Below are 24,752 nucleotides of genomic sequence, written 5' to 3'. Positions count from 1 at the left end.
AGGGATTGTTATATTTTCAGCATGGTGACGTTGCGCGAGATACCAGTTGGCAGTTCAGGTGCAGGGGAGGGGTCTGGCTCGGGCTTTAGAGCCGGGCAGCTTGATGATCAGATGAGGGATTTCATTTCCGCAGAGATTATGCGCAACATCATCGATCAGACTCCAGTGATTTTCGATTCAGTTAAAGAGGCTATTGTGGAGCTCATGGACAGTCATCTTGAGGCCTTTAGGGCCGGGTTAGTTTCAGGACAGATTGGGGCTCGTCTAGGTCCCGAATCTTATGGAATTCAGGGATCCATCAGGGAGGGAGATCCCATTTCTAGTTTCTGCTATCAGGGGGCAGGGGTGTGTGGGGCATTCTGTCTCCAAGAGAAACCATTGCATGATTGGATAGTTGAGGAAGTTTCGCGAGCCATTCGCGAGGGTCTGCCAGACATGGTCGTGAGGATCACTGATAGATTGATAGCGAGGCTTCAGGATCAGACATCTGTTGTTCAGTCAGCAGACGTTACCGTTGGGGTAACACAGGAGCGAGAGTCGGGCAAGGAGTCGGAAGGGAAGAGGAAAATGGATGAGACTCAGGTTGCCACAGGTTCGAGTAAGAGGCCCAAGAGTTCAGATTTGAGGACGAGGAACTATCAGAGCCGCAGTCGATGCGGGAAGTGCGGAAGGACGCACATGGGTGTGTGTAGGCGTAGAAGTGGTGGCGATGCTGGGTGTTTCAAGTGCGGTCAGATTGGTCATTTTAGCAGAGACTGTGTTGTTACCATCGCCCAGGGACTTGATCCGTTGTGTTTCCATTGCAGTCAGAGGGGCCACAAGAAGGCCCACTGTCCGAGTTGTATTCAGCAGGGCAGGCGCCAGCTCCTGCCCTTGGAACTTCAAGTACCGTCAGTGGTTGTCAAGGCCGGGCAAGGGTGCCTACGGCTCGGAGCCAAGTTTCTCCGGTAGATTTCAGCAGGGATTCGAGCAGCACTGAGTAATGGAGGTATGTAACTTTGTGTTTGTCAGCTTATGTTATGATTATATTGTTATGGTTTCTGCATCAATTGTGGTATAAGTGTTGTGTTATGGAGTGGCTTGCTTGTGATTACGTCATATGCCATTTTCATACCTCGGATAATTGGTTGGTAGTTAGGGGATGTGCTCATATGGAGAAGTTTCGGAGGATGCAGTAACTGTAGCATGGTAGGGAGAGATCTGGTTCGTTTCGCTAGTTCGGAGTGGATAGTGGTTTGGATGGAATGGTCAAATTCCTACCTGGCGGGCTTGGGTTCCACAGTAGAAGTTTTGGAATGGTAGTAAAGGTCGGGATCTCTTTTGAATGTGAAGCAGTAAGGGGTAAGCAGGATCGAAGTGGGGGAGAACCCTCCGGGTATACATGGATAAGAGTCACTCAGGATGAGTGCGCGGCCTCTGAGAAGAAGTGGTAGTAGCACAGTGCTGGATGGATTGAGAAGTTCAGAATTGAGAGTTCGAGAACTTTTCCCAACAGTGGGTTCATGTAATGGAGATGGTTAGAAACTGGTTAGGAATCCAGGATTTGAGGACCACCTGTAAAGACTCAAGTGAGTGGAATGAGGAACCCGAGAGCGGGCAACAAGAGATGTTTTGTATTAGTAGCCAGTGTATGAGGCAGCATGCAGGTTGCATAGATTCAGGAGTTGGGAGGTTGGAAACTTCCCAACAATAGCTTCTTGTATCCGGATTAGTAGACAGTTGGGTTGGGAACCAAGCCGGAGAATTCCTCGACGAAGCACTAAGTATATCAAGGATATAAGATGTCGAGGATGATGCAGAATTCAAAGACTGAGGGCTGGTTTGAGAAATCGGGATGAAGAATCACTAGCGGGACTAGGGATAGTCAGGATGTCATCGGGATGGTAGTAGTAGTGTTGTAAGCCTGCGGGGTAGCCGTAGCATTCACTAGCAGTCAGATGGTAGTAGTAGTGTTGTAAGCCTGCGGGGTAGCCGTAGCATTCACTAGCAGTCAGATGGTAGTAGTAGTGTTGTAAGTCTGCGGGGGTAGCCGTAGCATTCACTAGCAGTCAGATGGTAGTAGTAGTGTTGTAAGCCTGCGGGGGTAGCCGTAGCATTCACTAGCAGTCAGATAGTAGTAGAGTGTTGTAAGCCTGCGGGGGTAGCCGTAGCATTCACTAGCAGTCAGATAGTAGTAGTAGTGTTGTAAGCCTGCGGGGGTAGCCGTAGCATTCACTAGCAGTCAGATAGTAGTAGTAGTGTTGTAAGCCTGTGGGGGTAGCCGTAGCATTCACTAGCAGTCAGATAGTAGTAGAGTGTTGTAAGCCTGCGGGGGTAGCCGTAGCGTTCATTAGCAGCCAGATAGTATTTGAGACTTGTGAATCCGCGGGTGTAGCCGTGGCTTTTATCAGATTGGTAGCAGCATGAGCGCGTGGTTGAACGCGGGAATGTAGTAATTCCCACCCGTTCGGGTGCAGCGGTGGGAATATGGGAATCCACGGATTAGATTCGGATTTCCCAAATGGTTCAGTTATGGCTAAGTCAGCGAATCTTGGCTATAGATCGTCACATCAGTTATGAGATCAGAGTAGCAGTGGACCGTTGAGGTTCGGGTATGTTAAGGGCTACCGTCAGTCTGGGAGCCATCATGTTATTAGTCATAGAATGGATGATGTCAGGATGTGAAGTATGGATCCGATCGGTTGGATCGGAAGGTTGTTAGAGCCACAGTGACAGGATAACTAGTGGAAACTAGTCCTTGAGGAAGATTTCATTCAGAAGTCGTGGAAGCGACTAAGGGAGGAGTCCTTTGACTCCACAGTTGGATTTGAGTTCAGTGTTTCAGGCAGCTCAGTGTTTCAGCCAGTTCAGTGTTTCAGGCAGCTCAGTGTTTCAGCCAATTTAGTGTTTGAAAGGTTTCAGAGTTTTGGGTCAGTATTGTATTTGAGTTGGAATACAAGTGTTGACGGTATAGTTGGTTGATTTGGAAATGACAAGTCTCTCTCAGCGGGATCAGTTGAGCCTTCGGCCGAGTGTAAGTGACATGTAAAGATAGCTAGGCAGGTAGCTTTTCTTCGGGATGAAAGACTCGAGTTAGTAGGAGTTGAGTAATCAGATGGGATATAAGCAAGCTGATTCAGTATGGATGACAGAATAGATGGGACAGTTATGGACAGTCGGGGTATCTTACGGAGTCGCTAGGAGCGGCTAGGAGATTGCGATGGAGTGTAGTGACCGGTGGGAGATGGCAACTCAGATATTGGCAGAATAGTTGAGCAAGGGTAGTCTCAGTGCATCCAGTAGGCAGTTGAGAGGCAACATGATTTTCAGTCGGAGGAAGTATCGTTGAGGAAATTATGGAAAGGAGAAAGATTCAGTATGTACCAACAGTAGTGATCGGCATGGTGAGTGGCTGGAGTGCTGGGCATAAGGGTGTTAGATTTTTCCAGACCGAGAGTTGGAGGCAACTCAAAGGCAGTTGATCGTAGCAAACTTCGAGGACGAAGTTTAGTTTAAGTGGGGGAGAGTTATAACACCCCAAAGTTTGGAAAGCCAAGAAAAGAAAGAAAACCTCAAGTTTAGGGGAGACTCGACGAGTCCATGGAGGGACTCGGCGAGTCCGAGCGGGATCCGGGTTGTGGTGAAAGCGACCGACTCGGCGAGTCGGCCAGGGAGACTCGGCGAGTTGGGTCTGAACGGGGAAAACCCTAAACCCAGGAACTTGGAGCCTATTTAAGTGTCTCATTCTCCTTCCTAGGGTTCATTTATTGCCTCTCTACCCCAGAACATCAAACCCTAGCCACCATTTCCGTTTTTGGAGCTAGATCTTGCCTTGAAGAATGCATTAAGCTTGGAGGAGGAAGAAAGACCTTGGAGGTGCAAGAAGGGATTGTAGATCTGGATTGTGGAGTCATTTCAGACCAAGTGGAGGTAATAAGTTGTTGCTTGGACTCTCTTTTTCATCTAGATCTACTCTTATGTGTGGGTTTTGGCCATTGTTGGTATGATATGTAACCAATTCGAGTTGGAGGTTCAGATCTGAGGTTGCTACCTCAGATCCATGTTGGTTTTGGTCTAGAATCCCCTAAAGTATCAGCCTTTGGTATGTTGAAGAAGCATGTTTGCCATAAACCCGAATTTAGTGTGTTTTGAGCTTAGATCTCTCAATCTACACGTAAATTTTGCCACTTTACGTGGGGAATAGGCCCTAGAAGTATGGATCTAGGAGTTGGAAGTTCAGTTTGGCTCGAAAAGCCACTGCATGGATTGAGGAATGGATAGACTCGGCGAGTCCTTCGAGTGGACTCGGCGAGTAGCTTGAAGGTGAGGAGGAACTCGACGAGTAGGATGAACAACTCGTCGAGTCGGATGAAGATAGGCATGGCCTCGGCGAGTTGGATGAACAACTCGACGAGTTGGTTGAAGATTGTCTAGGACTCGGCGAGTCTGTTCTTGGACTCGGCGAGTCAAATCGCGAAACCCTAAACCCTTCGAGTCGAGACCCGAATCAGTGAGTCGGGTGGTGACTCAGCGAGTTGGACAGGACAGGAATTGGACCTAGTTGGACTCGGCGAGTCATGGATTGACTCGGCGAGTCGAGTCGCGAATAAGAAAGACTCAGGGCATATGAACTCGGTGAGTCAGTAGATAGACTCGGCGAGTAGGGTTGACCCGGAAGGTTGACTTTGACCAGGATTTTGACCTTGACCAGATTTGACCTAGTAACCTTTGGAGGTCAGTCGGACTAAGTGTTATATTGATATTGGTAGCTTGAGGAGCTAGTGGAGCAGCAGTTCGGAGTCAGAGGTCAAGTAGCAGTCAAGAGGATTAGCAGCATCAGTTCAGCAGTCTCAGGTGAGTTTCCTTCCAGTAGGGACGGGTCTAAGGCCACAATGCCGGCCCGTCCAGTTAGCAGTAGTTTCCGGACTTCGGCCCGATGCAGTAGTTAGTATGTTTGATGCCTTCGTGGCTCAGACAGGATTTATGTGCTATGTTTTATGTGTTATGTGTTATGTGTTCCGGGCTACGGCCCGATGTAGTATGCAGTATATGTGTTCATGCTAGTTGATATGTTATGCTATGCTATGTTCAGTCAGTTAGCCCGGACTTCGGTCCGATGCAGGGGACAAGGTCCCAGTCAGTTTCCGGACTTCAGTCCGATGCAGGGGGCAAGGCCCCAGTTAGCCCGGACTTCGGTCCGATGCAGGGGACAAGGTCCCAGTCAGTTTCTGGACTTCGGTCCGATGCAGGGGGCAAGGCCCTAGTTAGTCCGGACTTCGGTCCGATGCAGGGGACAAGGTCCCAGTCAGTTTCCGGACTTCGGTCCGATGTAGGGGGCAAGGCCCCAGTTAGTCCGGACATTGGTCCGATGCAGTGGGCAAGGCCCAATATGTGCTTTATATGTTTTTGTATGGTATGTGTTAGATTGGGGGAGTTCACTAAGCTTCGTGCTTACGGTTTTCAGTTTTGGTTTCAGGTACCCAGTTTTCAAAAGAGGAGCTCGGGGAGATTGCAGTGCACACACCGTAGTCAGTTAGCCTGGGAATGTTCGACTTTGATAATGATATTATGTTTTGAATTAATACTCGAGAATTTATGTTATGACTTATGATACAGTTTTTATAAATATGATTCTAGTAATGCTTTTAAAGAAATTTTTGGTCGTGATTTTTGGGTCGTTACAAACATGTCTCGAATACCCTGCACAGTCATCACTATATCATGAGTACGAACCGTACCAATCAACTGCAAGTCTTCCGGTCTACCAGGTACCTCGACACGTCGAAGTGTCCTCATCCATTCCCGCATTATATCAACATAAATTTGCGTGGGATTGAAGTCTAACGCTCCACCCCATCCATTGCGATCATACGTCTCCACAATATTGTACCCAGTGAAGCTCAGTCGCTCCACCATGTACTCTACAATAAAACCCGTAATCGGATGAGTTGCCTCATAAACTCTCGGGGGAATGTCGTCTGGATGCTCATGTAATGTCTGATACTGTGGGTTGAAGGCCACAGGTACATTTGGCTCCGGTTGTCTAATTGGTTGTCTGGCTGCACTGCTTGATGATGCTACCCTTGATCTCTTTGTTGGCATCTGCAAAATCAATCACACACAAAACCACAAAACAAAACTTGCCATTAAGCATATCAAATGTCGCAAAAATAAAACAAAAAATTCAGTTGGCAAGTTGTTCCAAACAAAATTTAAAAAAAAAAAATCAATTTAAATAAATAACTGTTTTAAGTCCTGTTATATTTTCAGTAACTAAATATTTTTCAAAAAATTATCCAATAAGTAAAAACACAGCTAAACCAAAGGTTAACTACAATTGACAAGTTCTAACTAAGACCAGAACAGAACTGTAACATGTAAATATTCAGACTAACAATGCAGTGTCAAAATTCAGTGTCATTCTGAAAATTTCTAAGAACTTGATTTTTTTTTAATCCATACACAAATATAAACATAAAAACGTTTTTCCAACATGATTTTTTTGGAACAATTAACAACAAAAATTCAAGTTTCAGAAAATTCCCAAATCAACACATGCAACTTGTTTGAAACATACTTCTAACAACTACAAATACTAATTCACAAGAATTCATACCAATATATATATATATATATATATATATATATATATATATATATATATATATATATATATATATATATATATATATATATATCATATTCTGCATCTTTTTTCAAAATTTCAAACATATATGAACATACATGAAATTTTTTTGAAATTCAAATAAAAGATGGAGTTTTGAAGCACATACCTTGTTGAAAATGTGTTTATAGTGAAGAAGAGCCAAAAACTTGAAGCAAAGACCCAAAATAAGTAAAAATTTTGAAACTCTAGTTTTTGTGGGTTTTGAAACCGGCCCCAAATAAGTGATTAGAGTGTGTAAATCTTGCAATGTGATGTTTCTTACTTAATTTCTTGAAGATTGCAACAAAAATCACGAAGTTCGGTTGAGTTTTGGCCAAGAAATCGAAGGAAATGGGCAAAAACAAGTGGGTTTTCGGCTATAGCAGTTTAGAGAAGAAGGAGACCAACAATTATGCAGAAAACGTCATAAAACGGATGAAAAACGCGTCGGCATCCTAGTCGGCGTCTTAGACGCGTCCTATGACGTCTTATGTAAGAAAGGGGCATTTCGGTAATTTCAAGTGGGATTTCGTCGGTGGAAAAAACTTGGGCAGCCCGATGGCTATTCGGGAACGTTTTTCGGGTATTTTTCAATTCTTTTTTTTTTAATTTAAGCAAAAGTTAAATACCCCCTCCCAACTATAAACCTTGGATCGTCCTCGATACAAACAGAATTAAAACACACCAAACCACGGGTTGCCTCCCAAAAAACGCTAAGTTTTACGTCTTCAGTCAGACGGTTTACCTCGACTAAGTTGTTTCTGAATATTGTGATACCTCGAGCATTGTTTTCTCCACGAGTGTTGTTTCTCCATCTACCATTCGAATGTATGGTTTGAGTCTTTGTCTGTTTACCTTGAATGATTCACCACCTTTCATGTCCTTGATTTCAATGGCTCCATGATCCGCCACATTTTTCACCACAAAAGGTCCACTCCATTTACTCTGAACCTTTCCGGGGAAGAGTTTGAGACGAGAGTTGAATAGCTACACCAATTGTCCTTCAACGAATTATTTTCGGATAATATGTCGGTCATGAAATGCCTTCATCTTTTCTTTATAGATCCTTGAGCTTTCGTAAGCTTCTTTTAGAATCTCTTCCAATTCAACAAGTTGAAGTTTCCTTTCCGTACCTGCATCACTCAATTCAAAGTTAGGTGGGGCTGGTTTTTTATACTAACCCTCAAAAAACCAACGAGTCATAGACTAAGCATAGCAATTTTATCAAAAGATTAATTGAATTTTTATTCAACCCTATAGAATTATAATTGTTCATTTTTTATTGAGCACAAAATAAAAAGAAGAAACGAATTTCTCATTTTTTGTTCCATCGCTGGATAAAATGCAAAAGGAATAAAGGTTTATTATTCCCCGTCTATAAATATCCAAATTTTGATGCCTAATACCCCATAGATCGTTCGAATTGTATAGGAACAATAATCAATTTTAGCTCGAATGGTTCGTAGTGGTGTTCCAACTCCACTGGGAGATGGCATGGCTTTCCATAAACAAGTCGATACGGGGACATTCCAATGGGCGTCTTACAGGCTGTTCGATATGCCCATAATGCATCATCTAATCTTAATGACCAATCTTTTCAGTCGGGATGAACAATATTTTCTAAGATCTGTTTTATTTCCCTATTTGACACTTCTACTTGTCCACTTGTGTTGTGGGTGATATGGAGTAACTATCCTATGTGTGACACCATAGTGTTTAAGTAACTTTGCAAAATGTCGGTTTTTAAAATGGGAACCCCCGTCACTAATAATAGTTCGAGGGATTCCATGTCCAGAAAATATGTTCTTTTTAACAAATTTACAAACAACACTATGGTCATTCGTGCATGTAACCTCAGCTTCGACCCATTTTGATACATAATCAACGGCTACAAGAATGTATAGATTGCCAAAAGATGTGGGGAACGGACCTATGAAATCAATGCCCCATACATAAAAAATTTCAACTACTAAAATTGGGGTCATTGGCATCATGTCCCGTCGTGAGATCCCCCCAGCTTGTTGGCAACGGATACAAGCTTTAACGAATGTATGTGCATCTTTAAAAATAGAGGGCTAGAAAAAACCGCTTTGTAGAACCCGGTGCCTTGTCTTTTTGGCACTAAAATGCCCTTGACATGCATATGAATGGCGGTGTCGAAGAATGTCTTCTTGCTTCGTATGTGGTACACATCTCCTAATCACTTGATCCGCTCCAATTTTAAAAAGATTCGGGTCCTCCATATGTAGTATTTTGTTTGAGAGTGGAAGAACCTCCTTTGTTGAGCAGTCCAATATGATGGAGTTTCCCCTGTCACAAAGTAATTCACTAAATTAGCAAACCACGGTATAGTTTTGACAGCAAGAATATGCTCATCCGCAAAAATTTTCTTCAATAACTTCCGTTGAGTTATCATTATTAGTTATTCTAGATAAATGATCCGCCACAATATTTTCGGAACCCTTTTTGTCCCGAATTTCAAGATCAAACTCTTGAAGAAGAAGGATCCATCTTATGAGACGTGGTTTGACATCCTTCTTTTCCAAGAGGTGGCGAATGGCACTATGGTCGGTAAAAATTACAACTTTAGATCCCCATATGTAAGATATAAATTTGTCAAGTGTAAACACGACCGCAAGCTACTCTTTTTCGGTAGTAGCGTAATTCAATTGTGCATCCGAAAAAGTTTTGCTCGCATAACAAATTGCAACGGGTTTTTTATTCACCCGTTGTCCCAAGACTGCCCCTACCGCGTAATCACTTGCATCACACATAATTTCAAAAGGTAAAGTCCAATCGAGTGATTGCAAGATAGGGGCTTCAACAAGTTTGTTCTTTAATGTGGTAAAAGATTTAAGACATGATTTATCAAAGGAAAATGGTGCGTCTTTTAAAAGTAAGTTACAAAGAGGTTTTGAGATTGCACTAAAATCCTTAATAAATCTTCGATAAAAGATGGCATGTCCAAGAAAAGAATGGACACCTTTTACCGAAGTGGGTGGGGGAAGAGTATAAATAATTTGTACTTTAGCCCGATCGACTTCAAAACCACACGCGGAGACAACGTGGTCAAGTACAATTCCCTCCTTTACCATGAAACGATTCTTCTCCCAACTTAAAACCAAATTAGACTCGATACAACGTTTTAAAACTCTTTCTAATTGGTCTAAGCATGTCTCAAAAGATGATCAAAAATAGAAAAATCATCCATGAAATTTTTTAATGCATCTCCCACCATGTCTGAAAAAATAGTCATCATACATCTTTGGAATGTGTCGGGGGCATTACACAAGCCGAATGGCATCCTTCGGAAAGCAAATGTACCATAAGGACACGTGAATGTGGTCTTGGATTGATCCTCGGGGTGGATAGCAATTTGATTATACCCCGAGTATCCATCCAAAAAGCAATAAAACTTTTTCCCAGATAAATTTTCAATTATCTGATCAATAAAAGGAAGAGGGAAATGGTCCTTTGACGTTACCACATTGAGCTTGCAATAATCGATGCAAACTCTCCATCCGGTGACCGGTCTTGTTGAGATCTTCTCCCCATCTTCTGTATCTACCACTTTAATGCCCGACTTCTTTGGCACTGTCTGTGTCTGGCTATCCCAATCACTATTAGATATTGGGTAGATAATACCTGCATCAAGTCATTTTAGCACCTATTTTTTAACAACTTCTCTTAGATTCGGGTTGAGCCTTCGTTATGCATCTCGGGATGGCTTTGCTCCAGCTTTAGTGATGATTCGATGCATACATGTGGCTGGACTAATTCCCTTCAAGTCTTCTATGGTCCATCCAATTGCTCCCTTGTACTTGGAAAGCACCTTCAGTAATGCTTCCTTCTGTGGACCTGTCAAATCAGAAGATACGATAATTGGTAAGTTCTTGTTACATCCTAAAAAAGAATATTTAAGATGTGAAGGAAGAGTTATAAGTTCAAGAGTAGGTGGCTCCTCCAAAGATGGCTTAAGTGGGTTCGAAAAATTTGTTGGCAATTTTTCAACTTGATAACTCCATGGTGATCTCTCTTGCTCAATAGCATTTTCAAATGCCTCCTCAACCATATTGATGTCATACAAGTCTAAAACTTTGTACCTGTCATTAGAAAGAAAAAAACTCCAATGGATCGGGGTGTAAGATTTTAGGAGTTAATTGATACACTAAGTCATCAACCACATCCACACGATAGCATTCATAATCTGATGGTGAGTTAGGATACGTATTAAAAATGTTCATTCTAAGTTTCCTATTTCCAAAAGAGATATCCATTGCACCCGTTCTATAATTAATTTGTGCATTTATTGTTGCCAAAAACGGACGATCCAAAATAATAGAAGGTTGACTTTCTTAAAAGTGCTCTCGGTGTCAAGCACAAGAAAATCAATTGGGTAATAGAAATCTTCCACCTTAATGATGACATCTGATAATATACCCCGGGGAATTTTTGTTGACTTATCGGCCAATCGTAAAATAATATCAGTTTGTTCCAAAATGCCTAAGTCATGTTGATCAAAAAGATTTCTGGGGATTATATTAACACTAGCTCCAAGATCAAGGAGCGCCTTTTTGATATTAATATTACCTAGGGTAACATAAATTAAAGGTGCTCCAGGATCCTTAAGCTTGGGTGGAATTTTATTTGATATTATGGAACTTGCATGCTCGGTTAAATCAATCATTTTAGGGAGGTGTGCTTGGAGTTTGCGTTTCTGAACGCACAAATCCTTTAAAAATTTAGCATAAGAAGGTACCTCCTTAATAAGTTTGACTAACGGGATATTTATTTTAACTTGACTAAATAAATCCCACATGTCTTCCATTTTTGGCCTTCGCTTCCCAAATGAGAATGATGTCGGTTTCTCTAAAGCCGAAGGGTATGGTGCGGTATTAACCTCCACACCATGCTCCCCAACTTTAGAGTTATCTTTACCCTTAACTACTTTTTGTTTTTCATATTTGAAACCTTTCTCAAACTCTTCTTTTTCATCAAAGATGACTTCAGTGTCACTGCCATTATCTAATGTATGAGCACTTACCTTGTTATGAACCTTTTTCCCACTACGCAAGGTGATTACCTCGTTCACTTAATGCTCTTTTACGGGTCTTTTGGTGTGAGATGGGTTGACTGTTGTGGTGCTTGGAAACTTGCCATCTTCTATTTTCCCAATTTGCTCCGCCAGTCGAGCAATCTGCTTCTCGATAGCAACTATGGACTTGGAGCTAGTGTCGGCTTTTTGATATGTTTGGGTTATGAACTCCATGATTTTGTCCAACTTCTTGCCATCCGTTTCCTCCTTCTTTGATGTTCCACCTTGGTTAAAGTTGGACTGCTGGAACTGTTTTGGCTGGTTTTGCTTTTGGTAATTCCATTGACGGTTGTTGTTGAAATTCCCATTGTTGTTGTAGTTCCCATATTGGTTGTAGTTCCGATTGAATGATTGTGGATTATTTTGAAATTGACCATAGTCGTGCACTTGATTGATTTCCTCTTGACTTCTCATGCACTCATTTTCAATATGTCCTGAATCTCCACAGATTACACATATCTTCTGTCCCTGCGAGAAAAACACACATTTCTCTTTGCTTAGACTAGAGAGTAGTAAGTCAAAAAATTTATTTAAAGAATTAATATCAGATGTGACTTCATTTTTCCAATTTTTGTCTAGTCCAACTGAAGTAGTAGATGAAACTGGAGTGTCTCGTTTCTTAGCGGAGTAATTGGTTTTTGAACCATGACTCAACTGCTCCAAGAATCGTCAAGCGTCATCACTATCTTGCATCATAATAGTGCCGCCAAATGAGGCATTAATCATGGTTTGATTGGCAGTATCGACTCCATCATAAAAGAAACGTACAAGTTGCCAACGAGGAAATTCATGATGGGGACATGAACGTAACAATTCCTTGAGGCGTTCAAATGCATCATGAAATTCTTCATTGGGTTTTTGTGCAAAATCTTGTATCGCTTTGCTTATTTCCGTTGTTTTACTAGCAGGGTAAAACTCTTGCAAAAATTTAGTTTTTAATTGCTCCCAAGTAGTAATACTATGGGGGGGGGGGGGGGGGGGGGGAAGAGAAGTGAACCAATACTTAGCTTTTTCTTTTAAAGTGAACGAAAATAAGTGAAGTCTAAATAAATCTCTATTAGTTCCTCGCGGAGTATTCGTGTTAGCAATTGCAAGGAACTCATAAAGGTGATTGTATGGATCATCAGTTTTATGGCCTCTAAAGATGGGTAAGACACTAATTAGTTGTGGTCTTACTTCCACATGATGTTCATTTCCTTCCGCGAAAGAGTATAGGTGAAGCATCAACATACTCTCTCGACTGAAAATGAGACGCCACATATTGTCTATTAGGCTGTGGAAAGTAAAGATAAGGGAATTGGTTACCTTCATTGTAGTATCCTCAATTTACATTGTTAAATCCACCATTTGGATTCCTTCGGTATTGATTCCTAAAGTCGTGATTTCCGAATCCATCGTTGTAGCCATTGTTGCCACCATTAGGGAAATTCTGGTTGTTCCAGTTATTGTTGTAGTTCCCGTTTCCACCCCGATTGCCTTGATTCCGCCTATTACCATCGTTGAGGTTATGATTCCAACCAAGTCCATTATCACTTCCATCATCAAAATCTCAGTCATCCTCGTTACCACCATTACCGAATTGAGGACCAACGACACTTCTAGGATTTTGGTTCTGATTTCTGACATTACCACTGTTGTGGTTTCCTACATTGCCTCCCATATTTTGTGCCCAATTTCCTCCGTTTCCACCATTTTAGCCATGGTTGTTTCTACTCGGTTGTGGTTGTACTGGTTGGATGATTGGTGCACCGACATTGTTGTTATTCCCATTATTCCCATTGTTTCCATTGTTGTTGTTTGGGAATTTAGGAACTGCTAGTGGTGGAGGATTGTTGGTTGCATCCTCATGCCCATCGACCATATCTTCCATGACAACGTTATCTACACACATAGTGTTGATGTTCCTTCTGGCGACCCGCTCTGAGCGAGCTGTTCGTTCAATTTCCGGATCAAATGCAAGCGGTGAAGAGCGTCTGCTATGTGTTGTATGCATGCACTATATTGACCTGCATATGAAGTCCAAAAAACTCATCAAAGTAGTGTCATTCCTGGACAATTATATATCAATTCAATAGATTTATGACAATTTAGTATATTCATAAAATAGACTTATCAGGCGTGTTCGACAAAACTAACTGGTAGCGGGTAACTTGTAGCGTTTTGATTAAACTAAACGCTAGAAGCTTGTAGTGCCAAACGAGACTTTATGTTTTAAACAGAGTGTTCTGTCAAACACTAGAAACTAGCAGCTCTCAAACGCTCCAAAATGCTCCATACCGAACACGCCCCTAGTCTAATCCGTTTATCAAAAATGTCAGGTTCACTGAGATCTTTTACTCACTTGCTCATATTAGCTATGAAATTTCATTATTTTTCATATAACAAAATGGATGAAAACTATCAATGTTGAAAAACCGAAAATAATAAAAAATATATGTTTTTTCTATTAAAGCTTGTGTGTTCATTATGCACTAAAACACATTTAGTTGCTTTGGTCGTCTTGCATTATGTGTCATTACATGAAAAACAATGTAACATAGCTTCTTTCCAGGCCTGTCTCAGAGGGTGGGCGATAGGGGTGGCCGTCCAGGACCTATCTTTTAAAGGGATTCAAATTTTTTATGTAAATTGTTATATTTAGAAGATAGTACAAATAATTTTCTTTTAATTATTGAATTATTATAAAAATCTTGATGACATTTATGTTTTTTAAGGGTTCATTTTTTTCTCTTGCCCTAGATCCAAAATATGTTTGGAACGACCCTGTTTCTTTCATGGCATAATCAATATAATATTTTTTTAGTGTTGTTAAATATATAAATATAGCAACTTGCAGACCTCCTCTCGATGAGTTTAAAAATTATATTTTTTAATTTTTATTTTTAGAGATGCTCACAAAAAATTTGATGTTAATGCTCAATCTGCACGACTAGAAAAGACTAGATACCAGTGAACTAACTGAATGAGTCTAGGCTTTATGTAGGCCAATTCTGTTTGGGATGATTTCGTTGATATGATTCTTTTTTTTTTATATATAAAATATGATAAATTATAACTAAAGACCAAATTATCCCAAAATCTTGTCATACGTCATAATACAAGATTAGAAGTAGAAACATTTTCATAAACCTCTAACTAGTTTTATTATCGATAATACATTAATTTCATTTTTTCCCTAAAGAGCTACCACTCAAATCTCGATCTTGCCATGATGCTCGCCACTGTTTATCATAAAAAGTAGCCTCATCCGCTAGATTCTTGAGATCCTGTATAGACTTGGTCTGTCTAAACAGAACTACACCAATGACTGTCGCCAATAAACATATCTTGCATATGAAATTACCACTTTGTCCCACCACATCGAGCCCAGTCAAAACATCCACAAGATAAGCCATAAAGAACCCAATCATTGCCGCCCGACCTACATACACAAATGTAAATACCTCAAATAGATTGATCTCTTAAAAACAAAGTGAAATGCTCCTTAATTTGTGTTGTGGATGTACCCATGTGCCCATGTAGGATATCCGGGTTAATTAACTTAAGTACAAAAGATCAATTAGCAAATATAATGGCGATCGGACTAACCATTTAACAACTCAGCCTCAGGAAGGTGAGAATGTGTGATCCAAGCCCACCAGGGTATAATGGAGCTTCTAAATATCACAGGGTCTTCATTTGTTGCCATTTCCGGATGCAGTTCAAGAGACTTTCTCCTACTAGCTTCTGCAAACACAAAAAAGGTTTCACATTTGATTTTTAAGTAAAACAAGATAAGAAAGAACCAAACCCAAACCGTTTTCTATTATGATTGACATCGAGACTCATGTTAATAGATACAAATTACGATTTTTTGTCTGATTCGAAAAAAGGTGACACAAGGTGGGACATGACTAAGTCTAGGTCTCAAAAACATGAATATCCTTGTCATCTTTGTCATCCAACATAGACCCTTATATATAAGCTAAAATGTTAAAGGAACAGAAGGATAGAAACTATTTACCAGCAACAATTAGAGCATCCCAATCAATTTTTCCAGATTTCACGAACATATTCAAATCCCAAGTCCCGTGTTTCCATCGCTCGTCAGTGAACTTGATGCTACAATTAGTTTCTGTTGCATCATCACCATTCTCAAGTACTCCATTAATCTTGCTCTGGTTTTGTTCTTGAGGTGGGTTTAGAGGCTTTTGGGCTTCAACATTAAGAGATACGAATGTAGCTGCCTGCTTACTTCCTAAGGAGCGGGTGGAAGTGGTTCCTACATCTTTGGTGGTGAGGTGAGGGGAGGAGCTGCAAGCTCTGTGCATTGCAGCATTGATGCCAATAGAAGCCATGGATATTGGATAGCTGCTGCAAGATCCTGTCTCGCATTATATTATCATTGTTTTCTGTTTATTTATTAGAATTGCTTTATATAAAATATAAATAAAAGATGTATTGTAGCCCATAACATGAAGCACAAGAATAAATAACTTATCTCCACGTTATGGAAGGCTTTTGTCATGTATCTTTTATTATCTTCATCCATATTTGTTTTGGTTAGAATAAATTAAATATTTTTGTTTTTGTAAAAGGGTAAATGTTTCAAATACTACTAACAAACAGTAATACTCACACTTATAGCTGAGAGATTAATTATCAATGTTGACATCCATATCCTAAAGAAGATAAACATGAAAAAGTAAATAAAAAGAACGTGTAAAACATCTAAAGCAGTCGACTTTTATAATTAGCTACTAATGTGTTATGAAATTGTAAATCTGGTTATTAGGTTAGATTCCTTGACGCTTTGTCTCAACTAAATATCAATTCTCGAAGTTCAAAGAGTATACAATAATACAAGCTCAATGTTTTACTATTATACTAGTATCATTCTAATGATACGTTGGAATCAAAGTGTGTTCATGCTTATCACTAGATGATTTCTGTTTTTTGCCAAAACAAAACTTAATAATAAGTTTTCATTCAGTGCAAAATTAAAATTACATTTAGTGAGATACATATAAACAAAATATCCGATTTTTAAAAATCATTTCCTGTCAAACAATGGTGAGGAAACCGAAATGTGGAAGGAAACGAGGTTTGTATGAAATATGGATCAACTATGCATATAAAGATTATCCCACATCGGCAGGTGGAATAAAGAGAAAAGGAGGGGAAGCTCAATAAAATGGGAAAGAGGCACACGGAGAACTTACTTACCTGGATGGGGTCAATGGGTGGTCAAGATGGCCCATGGCCTAGGCTAGTGACTTCCATTGCACTTTGGAAGGGTGCTAATCTAAGGTCGGCCCAAGTGGTCGAGCCTACATCATAATTTGTGCCAGTGGGGGCCTGCGTTCGCGCGGCCCCTGCCCAATTGTCCAGTAAAGTTTCTTACGTTTATATTAGATCTGTTGTGCTAAATTAAATTAACTTAAACCCCAGCGAAATATAGAATGCTGCAATTTGATATTTTACAAGTTAGACCATTAAATTTGTCCATTTAATTATATCCTGGTAATCCATGTCATACTTACAACTTATCTACCTTATTATATCATTTGTTTTTTTTTTTTTTTTTAACAAAGTTAACCAATTAATATTAAATTATACAAATGGCCCGGTTTTAATTTGTTCATATCACCGCCACCATCACCTTCACTTCCGGCAGCCACCGACATTTTTTGATCTATAGTTATGTTTACTGGCAGAAGGAGAGCAAGGAAAAGATTACGAGAATACGAAAGACAAAGAAGCTGAAAAAGGTATTGATTATAGCGAGGAAGATGAAAAATCCAACAGGGAGTTGAAGTGCAAATGGACCGTTAGTCGTGTTTACTGATTTGTATACAACATAATTTCTCCATACACAACAATTTGTGTTTTAAATTGTTGTATTGTACAACTCTATTAAACATAAAATGTTGTGTGCGGATAAAAAACTGTTGTGTACGAATCACTTCTTTTTCGTTATTTGTACTACAACAATACACATTTTTAATGTAATGAAGGCGATTATAATTTCAAATTCATTAAAACAATTATCACATTGCTAAACATGAACTAAATAGGTTATTCATCTTTCACATATTATTGGATACGTGAAGTGCATCAACCAATGAATCGACATAACTGACCACCGTTTGTTAGTTGTATGTTTATTAGATATAACAATTTTTTATCTCAAGAAAGTTTTATTTTATTTTTTTTGAAACAACCGGAAAATTTGTTTTGGAACAATGGGAACTACTATGAAAAACACTTATCGTATTAATATGAGTCTAAAAAAACCATGAAATTAATCAAGAAAAAATGACCAAATGTTTATATAGCCATCATAGGTACATTAGGAATATATATCATCGTTTTAGAGAGAACATTTTTTGTTAGTTTTAATTGAAATCCAAATAAGCCAATTATATTTCATTTTGTTTCCTATAGGTTGCAACGATGTCCATAAATCAAAATTACAGATTGAAAATAGCCTAAAAACCACGGGGGTTGCTAAAGGTGAACAATGGTTGCTGTCGAAAGTGAACGGTGGTATCGGTGATGAATGATGTTGATAAAGGACCAACCATGAAAAAAACTAAAACTATAGAGACAATTTGTGTAACTTTAGTAATCAAATAAGGCCAAATGCAACAGTTGGTTGTGCCAAAGTGTCATTTTCCATATCATCTACAATAAGTGTACATGCAAAACTTTAAGAAGAAAACATGTCACAAAAATGGTTACTCCTTAGAATACTCCAAAGATTTGATGCCATTGGAAGAAAGCTTTTGCCAAGTTTTTTCTCAAATGAAATTTAGAATATGATGCAAGGGCAAGTGTAGTTAGAATGTGTATTCGGTCTGTTGACAAACAATGATATAATGGTGATATCTATCTAATCGACGACATATAAGGAATGAAAAAGATGTTATTACACCCATGTACAACAGTACAAGTCACATGTCTTAACGAATCCCTTAAAACGATGTTGATCTTTCAGGACCAAATCTAAACCAAAACCCTCTCATAAGGACCTTTTGTGGGAAAATATTCATTTAGGGATGTAAATCGAAAAATGAAAATGACAATAACCATTTGTACAGTTTACTCCATTAAAATGCAAATGATAAAACAGAACAAAAAGTGTTCCTACGTGATAACAGATAACATAGTTTTTATTTATTTATTTATTTAAAATTTTAATTTTTTTTAAGGCTGCCAAAGTTATAATTGTTAAGAAAAAAAATTAAATACACATAATGCTAATAGGTAAATATTTTGATTGATCTTTACGACCAACAATGAATATAACTAACACGAAGGTGATATCTATGCTTAAAACTGCGAAATTCATCATCAATTTTGACATCTTTATTGTAAAAATAACCATAACTTTTTGTAATAAAAACAAAGTGTAAAACAACTAAAAGGGTAAAACAATTCATGTAATAGTAGTTATCTACAAACACCTTATAGAATTGCAAATTTGGTAATTGTCTTGATTTTCTTGACGCTATGTCTCAACCAAATAGATATGATCATCAACGGAAAAGAGTATACCATACAAGTTAAATGTCCCAATCCATTCTCATATAGGATATGATCAAGATGCCCTAATTTTTTATAACTAGTACTAGGTCAATGTTTTTTTACTATAATTCCGATGATAGATTTAAACAAAAGTATGAGTAAGCTTATCACTAGATGATTACTGTATCTAGAGAAAAGAAGAAATAAATAAAGTTTTAATTCAATGAACCAACTATGTCTTGTCTTATAGTCGTGAAGTACTTTCTAGTTTCTATCCAAACAAAATATCAAATGTTTAAAAACTTTATCAATCCATTTGGTTTCTATAATTGTAAAAGCAAAAGTGTGAAAAAAAAAGAAAAAAAAACTTGTAATGATACATGCATATTAAACTATCCCACATCGGCATGTGGAATAAAGAGAAAGAGAGGAGAAACTCAATAAAATGGGAATGAGGAGATTGGGAAACTCACTTACCTGGATGGGGTCAATGGGTGGTCAAGATGGCTCATGGCCTAGGTTAGTGACCTTCATTGCACTTAGAAGGGGTGCTACCCTAAGGTCGGCCCAAGTGGTCGAACCTACATCATAATTTGTGGCAGTGGGGGCCTGCGTTCGCGCGGCCCCTACACAATTAAGAGTTTAATTTTTTCAATTTGAATAAGAAACTTGTTGTCGTTGGTTAAAGTTGGATAGAATATTTACAACTATTATTAGGGATGACATGGGTTCTGTTTTCTTTAGTGAAAAGGGAAAATATATTTGTCAGTAGACTAGGAATATCGGATTGAACTTTATAAATCAAACTACAGGTGTTCAGATTGAACAACGTAGCAAAGCATACCAAAAATTTGAACATTGATGCTAATAATGCTTGAAGCATTAGGTTATTAATATTGTACCTTGTTTCGTGATAAAAAACATAAAATTGTATGATGGAACATATCATCGGGGGTTGCTATTGCTTACCACTATACTCAAAACTCTTTTGACGCATAAAACATGATCCAGAGAGATGTGTATATGTATGATAATGATTTGATGCAACAAGCTGAGTTGTGGCACAATGTCGAGGTATGTTTCTCTAGTGTTTGATTCCTTACATTTTTTTTTCTTGTTTTTAAAAGAACAAATTATGGTTGTGTACATTACCAGTGATAAACTTAATTTTTTTGGCTTGTTCATATGGAGATGAAATTTGTGATGGAGAACTGTAAGTGGTCATAAGTTTTTTAAACATGTAGGTTTCGTTTGCAATTGTTTGCATTGTTACTAAATCCCTCATCAATCATCTCCTATAATTCGCAATTAGAGTTTCTCATTTTCTATGATGATTATATTTGTGAGAAACATGTCTACTAATTATTAAAATAACCATTATTAAGGTTGTCTAGGTGGTTATCATTAAGGATGAACTTTTGAATCCGACCGAAACCAAACTGCAACGGAAATGTGTGTTTTCACAGTCATAAAATAAACTACAAACATCAAATCACATGTTTGAAAAAAATAAAGTAATTCCGACTTCATACGAGTGAATTATGCGTATTTACAAGCGTGATGTAATAAGTAAAAATTAGTGTAGTAGATTCTCAAATTGTATGTAGTTCTCAAACAGTCTTAATAAAAACATTGTTCCTAATAAAAAGCATTGTCATTTCATACATAAAGAGTTGTGCTCAGCATATCTTGGGACCGAAATTCAAACTTGAAAATGGTGCTTTAGAATTTAGGGTATCTAACGAAACAAAGTCCAACACTAGTTCCGATCTGTGTTCCGATACTTCTACAAAAATCCAAAAATGGGAGATTCAAGATGGATGCTTTGATATTTTTAGACAACTATGGGTATTTAGTCATAAAGAAGATCAATGACTTCAAAGGAAGTCTGCAAAGAATGTCGAAATAACCATCTCGATTTGCAAGACTTCTAATGAAAATGACAAATGCACATGAATTTGACGATTCACCATAAACACTAAGGAATTGTCTTTCTTTAAATGTCTTGCTCACATGCATTAGTCAATTTATTTAAGAATCACTGACACACCGTGTCTCTTAAAAACCCGTAAAAATCGTTGCAAAAATATTTTTTCACAACATTCTATTCAAACTTCTTGTGAAGTTGTCAATCTTCGTTATGACTAAATACCCATAGTTGCCTTGCCTAAAACTACTAAAGAACACATCTTGAATATTGTCATTTGTTTTGTTTGTTTGTTTGTTTTTTTTTTTTGTCTGAACGGTAGCAAAACATATACTACCTCCGTCCCAAATTGATAGTCCACTTTTGAGTTTTGAAGTCTTTTTTCTTTAACTTTGACCTTAAATATTTTTATTTTTGATAAATAATATTTGATGTAAAATATATGAATGATTTATATTTTAACTGTTTTTTCATTGTTATAAGTTTTATGAAGTAATATATAACACAAATAAAAATATTTAAGGTCAAAATTAAAGAAAAAAAACTTAAAAAGTCAAAAGTGGACTATCAATTTGGGACGGAGGGAGTATTAAAAAACCAAAGCTAGCAAGAAGCTAGAAATACAAAACATTAAGGCTGAATAGGATTTTGAAGCCACAAACTCCAATTAGTCATAACCTTAGAATTACGAGACGAAAACCAACTAAAAGAAATATCGACAATAGAATCAAATATCCTATCTTTCCTATGCTTATTGCTAATAAACAAAACATCGTTCTGGAACGTCCAAAACACCCAAAACACCACAGAAATCACCAAGTCTATAATCGCCCATTGTCTAACATTTGGCCTCGCATCAATCCAGTCCATCATGTCTCTCACAGAGGGGAAAACAGGGATATCCAAATCAAGCCAAAGACTAACACACCTCCAAACTTGAGTTGCAATTGTGCATTGAATAAACAAATGCAACACGTCTTTTAGAGCATTGTGACACAAAGGACACACCACAGACTCAACCTCCACCCCTCTCTTCACTAGCTTCGACCACCTAACAGGGAGCCTATCCAATAACACACGCCAAAGAAACACATTAATTTTAATAGGAACTAGACGGTTCCATCGAGTAGGAAAGTTATCCAATGGAAGTCTCGAATCACCAATCAAATTCCTAGTCGATTTAACCGAAAAGCACCCTGGATTATTAAGGACCCACACCCATCTATCTGACTCCCTACCAAGCCGAACGCCTTCCAACAAAATCATCAAACCCACAAGTTGTTCCTGCTCAACCCCTCCTCTAATATCCCGAAGCAAGGCAAAAATCAAACCCGACGAAGACCAATAATCCCTAACCAAAGAATCTACCAAATTGCACTATAATAGGAACATCCAAGCACCAAACTGTTGGATTAGTGTCTAAGTCCATAACTATTTTGGTATGTACTTGACCCGATGGTGCATGGTCCTTTTGGGTTGCCTTCACCAAAGCAACTTGATAGGATGATTTATGGAGAGTAAGGATTAAATATGATTTATTAATGTATTATGAGAATAATATATTAAAGGAGAAATCATATTGTTTAATTAATATTAGTCAATAATTAATTGGTAATTAGTTTTGTGACTAAAAGAGATTAATTAAACTTAAGGGACTGGAATTGTAATTATAAGATAATTGCAATTTGGGCCATGGATTGCCTTGTATTAAGGGATGGACGAATTCTAATGGGAAACCCATAAGGAAATCGTCCATGGGCTTAATTAAAGGAGTCTATGGGTTGCTTAGGGCTTAAGCATCCAAATTAGGGTTTCCTTGTTAGATAACCCTAATAGCCCAACTATATAAAGACCCCTTAAGGCTAAAAAACGTGGCTTATGTTCTTGTAAGGGTTTACACACGTTTTTGGCAGCCTCCAACCTCTCTCCTCTTCATCCTCTTGCTTATGGTGTTTGTAAACCATTAAAGGAGTGACACTTGTGACTCTAAGCCTTCCAAAGTCAATACAATGAGGAATTGGGATTGTTATTGCTACATAACAATCAAGGTAACACTATAAACTTATTCTCATGTTAATATGATTATATGTATGCTAGAATTAGGGTTTATAGTCTTGGATTCAAAGCATGTACAATAGAGAAACCTAGATCCAAGCATTAGGGTTTGTATGAGCACATAGGATGTCTTATGACTAAAACCCATCAGTGGTATCAGAGCCTAGTTTGGTTTCAATTGTATTGATGCATTGTATAACTGAAAAATTCGATTTTTTGGATTGTGGAGACTGGACTCGCCGAGTCCATTGCTGAACTCGCCGAGTCCATGCCTGACTCGACGAGTCAACTCGTCAGATAATGCTTATCTCGGGATTTCTTGCTGTTTTTGTATTAGGATAGTTACCTTATCATGTTAGATCAATATAAATCTGATTTTATGATATATATGACTATATTCTTGATCTAATTAAAGATAATTATCAATTTATAAGATAATTGTTTCCTTATAAGATAATTGATTAATTATTTTGAGTAAATTGATAAATTGTTTTGCAAGAAATCATTAAATAAATCAAATATGGATAATTATGTGATTAAATGTTAATTTAAAATTATTTGTTATTTGATCCTTGTTGTTATGAAAGGTTTCATATTTTTCCCCTTTAGGTTTTATAGTTTAAATTTAAACCCAAAAGTTTTGAAGTTTTGAAATTTAAATAGTTAAAACCCTAATGTTTTGAAAAAGGTTTCAAAACTTGCCATCAAGTTTTGGAATTTAAAAGTTGATTAAAAGTTTAATTAAGAATGTTAAATTCTAAAACCCCAGTAAAGTTTTGAAAAGTTCAAATCACACCCTTATGGTTTTATTAATTAATTAAGGAGTATAATTAAAAGAGGTTTAATAAATCCATAAAGGTTTAGGTTAACTTTTTTTAGTTGAATTAAAAGTGTAATTGTTAAAGTTAACCATATAATATTTTAAAAGTATAAAATACACCCTATACTATATATAAACATTAAAAGTCTAACATTATATATATGTATGAGTAAAAGTCAGTCTTACCGTTAGTAGGCCTCATTCACGAAGCTGGTCTATAAGGGGTGTTTAAGGAAATTGCCTATAAAATGGCGATTGAATGGGTATCCACTCTTACCCACCGCATTCTTGACTAGTGGAGGGTCGTTAGCCGAACGGGTAGGATAGGACGAAACCTTCCATTATAAGTATAATGAAATACAAAGTAACTAAATGTTTTTCTAATTCTCAATCTTAGTTACTTAGGCAAAAGTGAATTGATGCAATTCCATGAAATTACACTTTGTGCCCTTGCGAAGATGTTAGTGGAGCGTGTGTGGTTTACCGGCACACTAAATGGTTCTAAGCAAAGGTAGCAAAGGGTGACTCAATGTTTGTCATAGTTCGGTGGAGCGTGTGTGGTTTACCGGCACATCGAATAGGTGATTGTAACATGTGAGGGCACTATGTAGTTTGCATGGTTATTCACACCCGCTTTGTGATCCTCGGCATCCCAGTCGCAAACAAGAGGGGCATATCGAGATTTAAACATGCCATTGAA

At 38.2% G+C, this 24,752-nt stretch overlaps 3 non-coding genes and 1 pseudogene across 4 annotated transcripts; 3 read left to right on the top strand and 1 right to left on the bottom strand.

Annotated features, from left to right (window-relative positions):
• The first annotated feature begins 12,525 nt into the window (after nt 1–12,525).
• LOC145033194 (small nucleolar RNA R71) lies at nt 12,526–12,632 on the top strand. The gene has a single exon (XR_013677431.1). It is a non-coding gene; the product is annotated as a small nucleolar RNA R71 (small nucleolar RNA).
• A 2,273-nt stretch (nt 12,633–14,905) lies between these two features.
• Nucleotides 14,906–16,078, bottom strand: LOC145030478 (light-harvesting complex-like protein 3 isotype 1, chloroplastic pseudogene; annotated as a pseudogene). Its single transcript, XR_013676607.1, has 3 exons — nt 15,781–16,078; nt 15,330–15,470; nt 14,906–15,162 (listed from the first exon to the last, which is right to left on the bottom strand). The product of XR_013676607.1 is annotated as a light-harvesting complex-like protein 3 isotype 1, chloroplastic pseudogene (transcript).
• An 860-nt stretch (nt 16,079–16,938) lies between these two features.
• On the top strand, nt 16,939–17,099 carry LOC145033057 (U1 spliceosomal RNA). Its single transcript, XR_013677302.1, has one exon. It is a non-coding gene; the product is annotated as a U1 spliceosomal RNA (small nuclear RNA).
• A 2,620-nt stretch (nt 17,100–19,719) lies between these two features.
• LOC145033059 (U1 spliceosomal RNA) lies at nt 19,720–19,880 on the top strand. Its single transcript, XR_013677304.1, has one exon. It is a non-coding gene; the product is annotated as a U1 spliceosomal RNA (small nuclear RNA).
• The last annotated feature ends 4,872 nt before the right edge of the window (nt 19,881–24,752 follow it).

Source organism: Lactuca saligna, chromosome 2 (assembly GCF_052625555.1).
Source record: "Lactuca saligna cultivar CGN05327 chromosome 2, ASM5262555v1, whole genome shotgun sequence".
Classification (NCBI taxonomy): Eukaryota; Viridiplantae; Streptophyta; class Magnoliopsida; order Asterales; family Asteraceae; genus Lactuca; species Lactuca saligna.
This window is presented reverse-complemented; position numbering and strand designations above follow the sequence as displayed.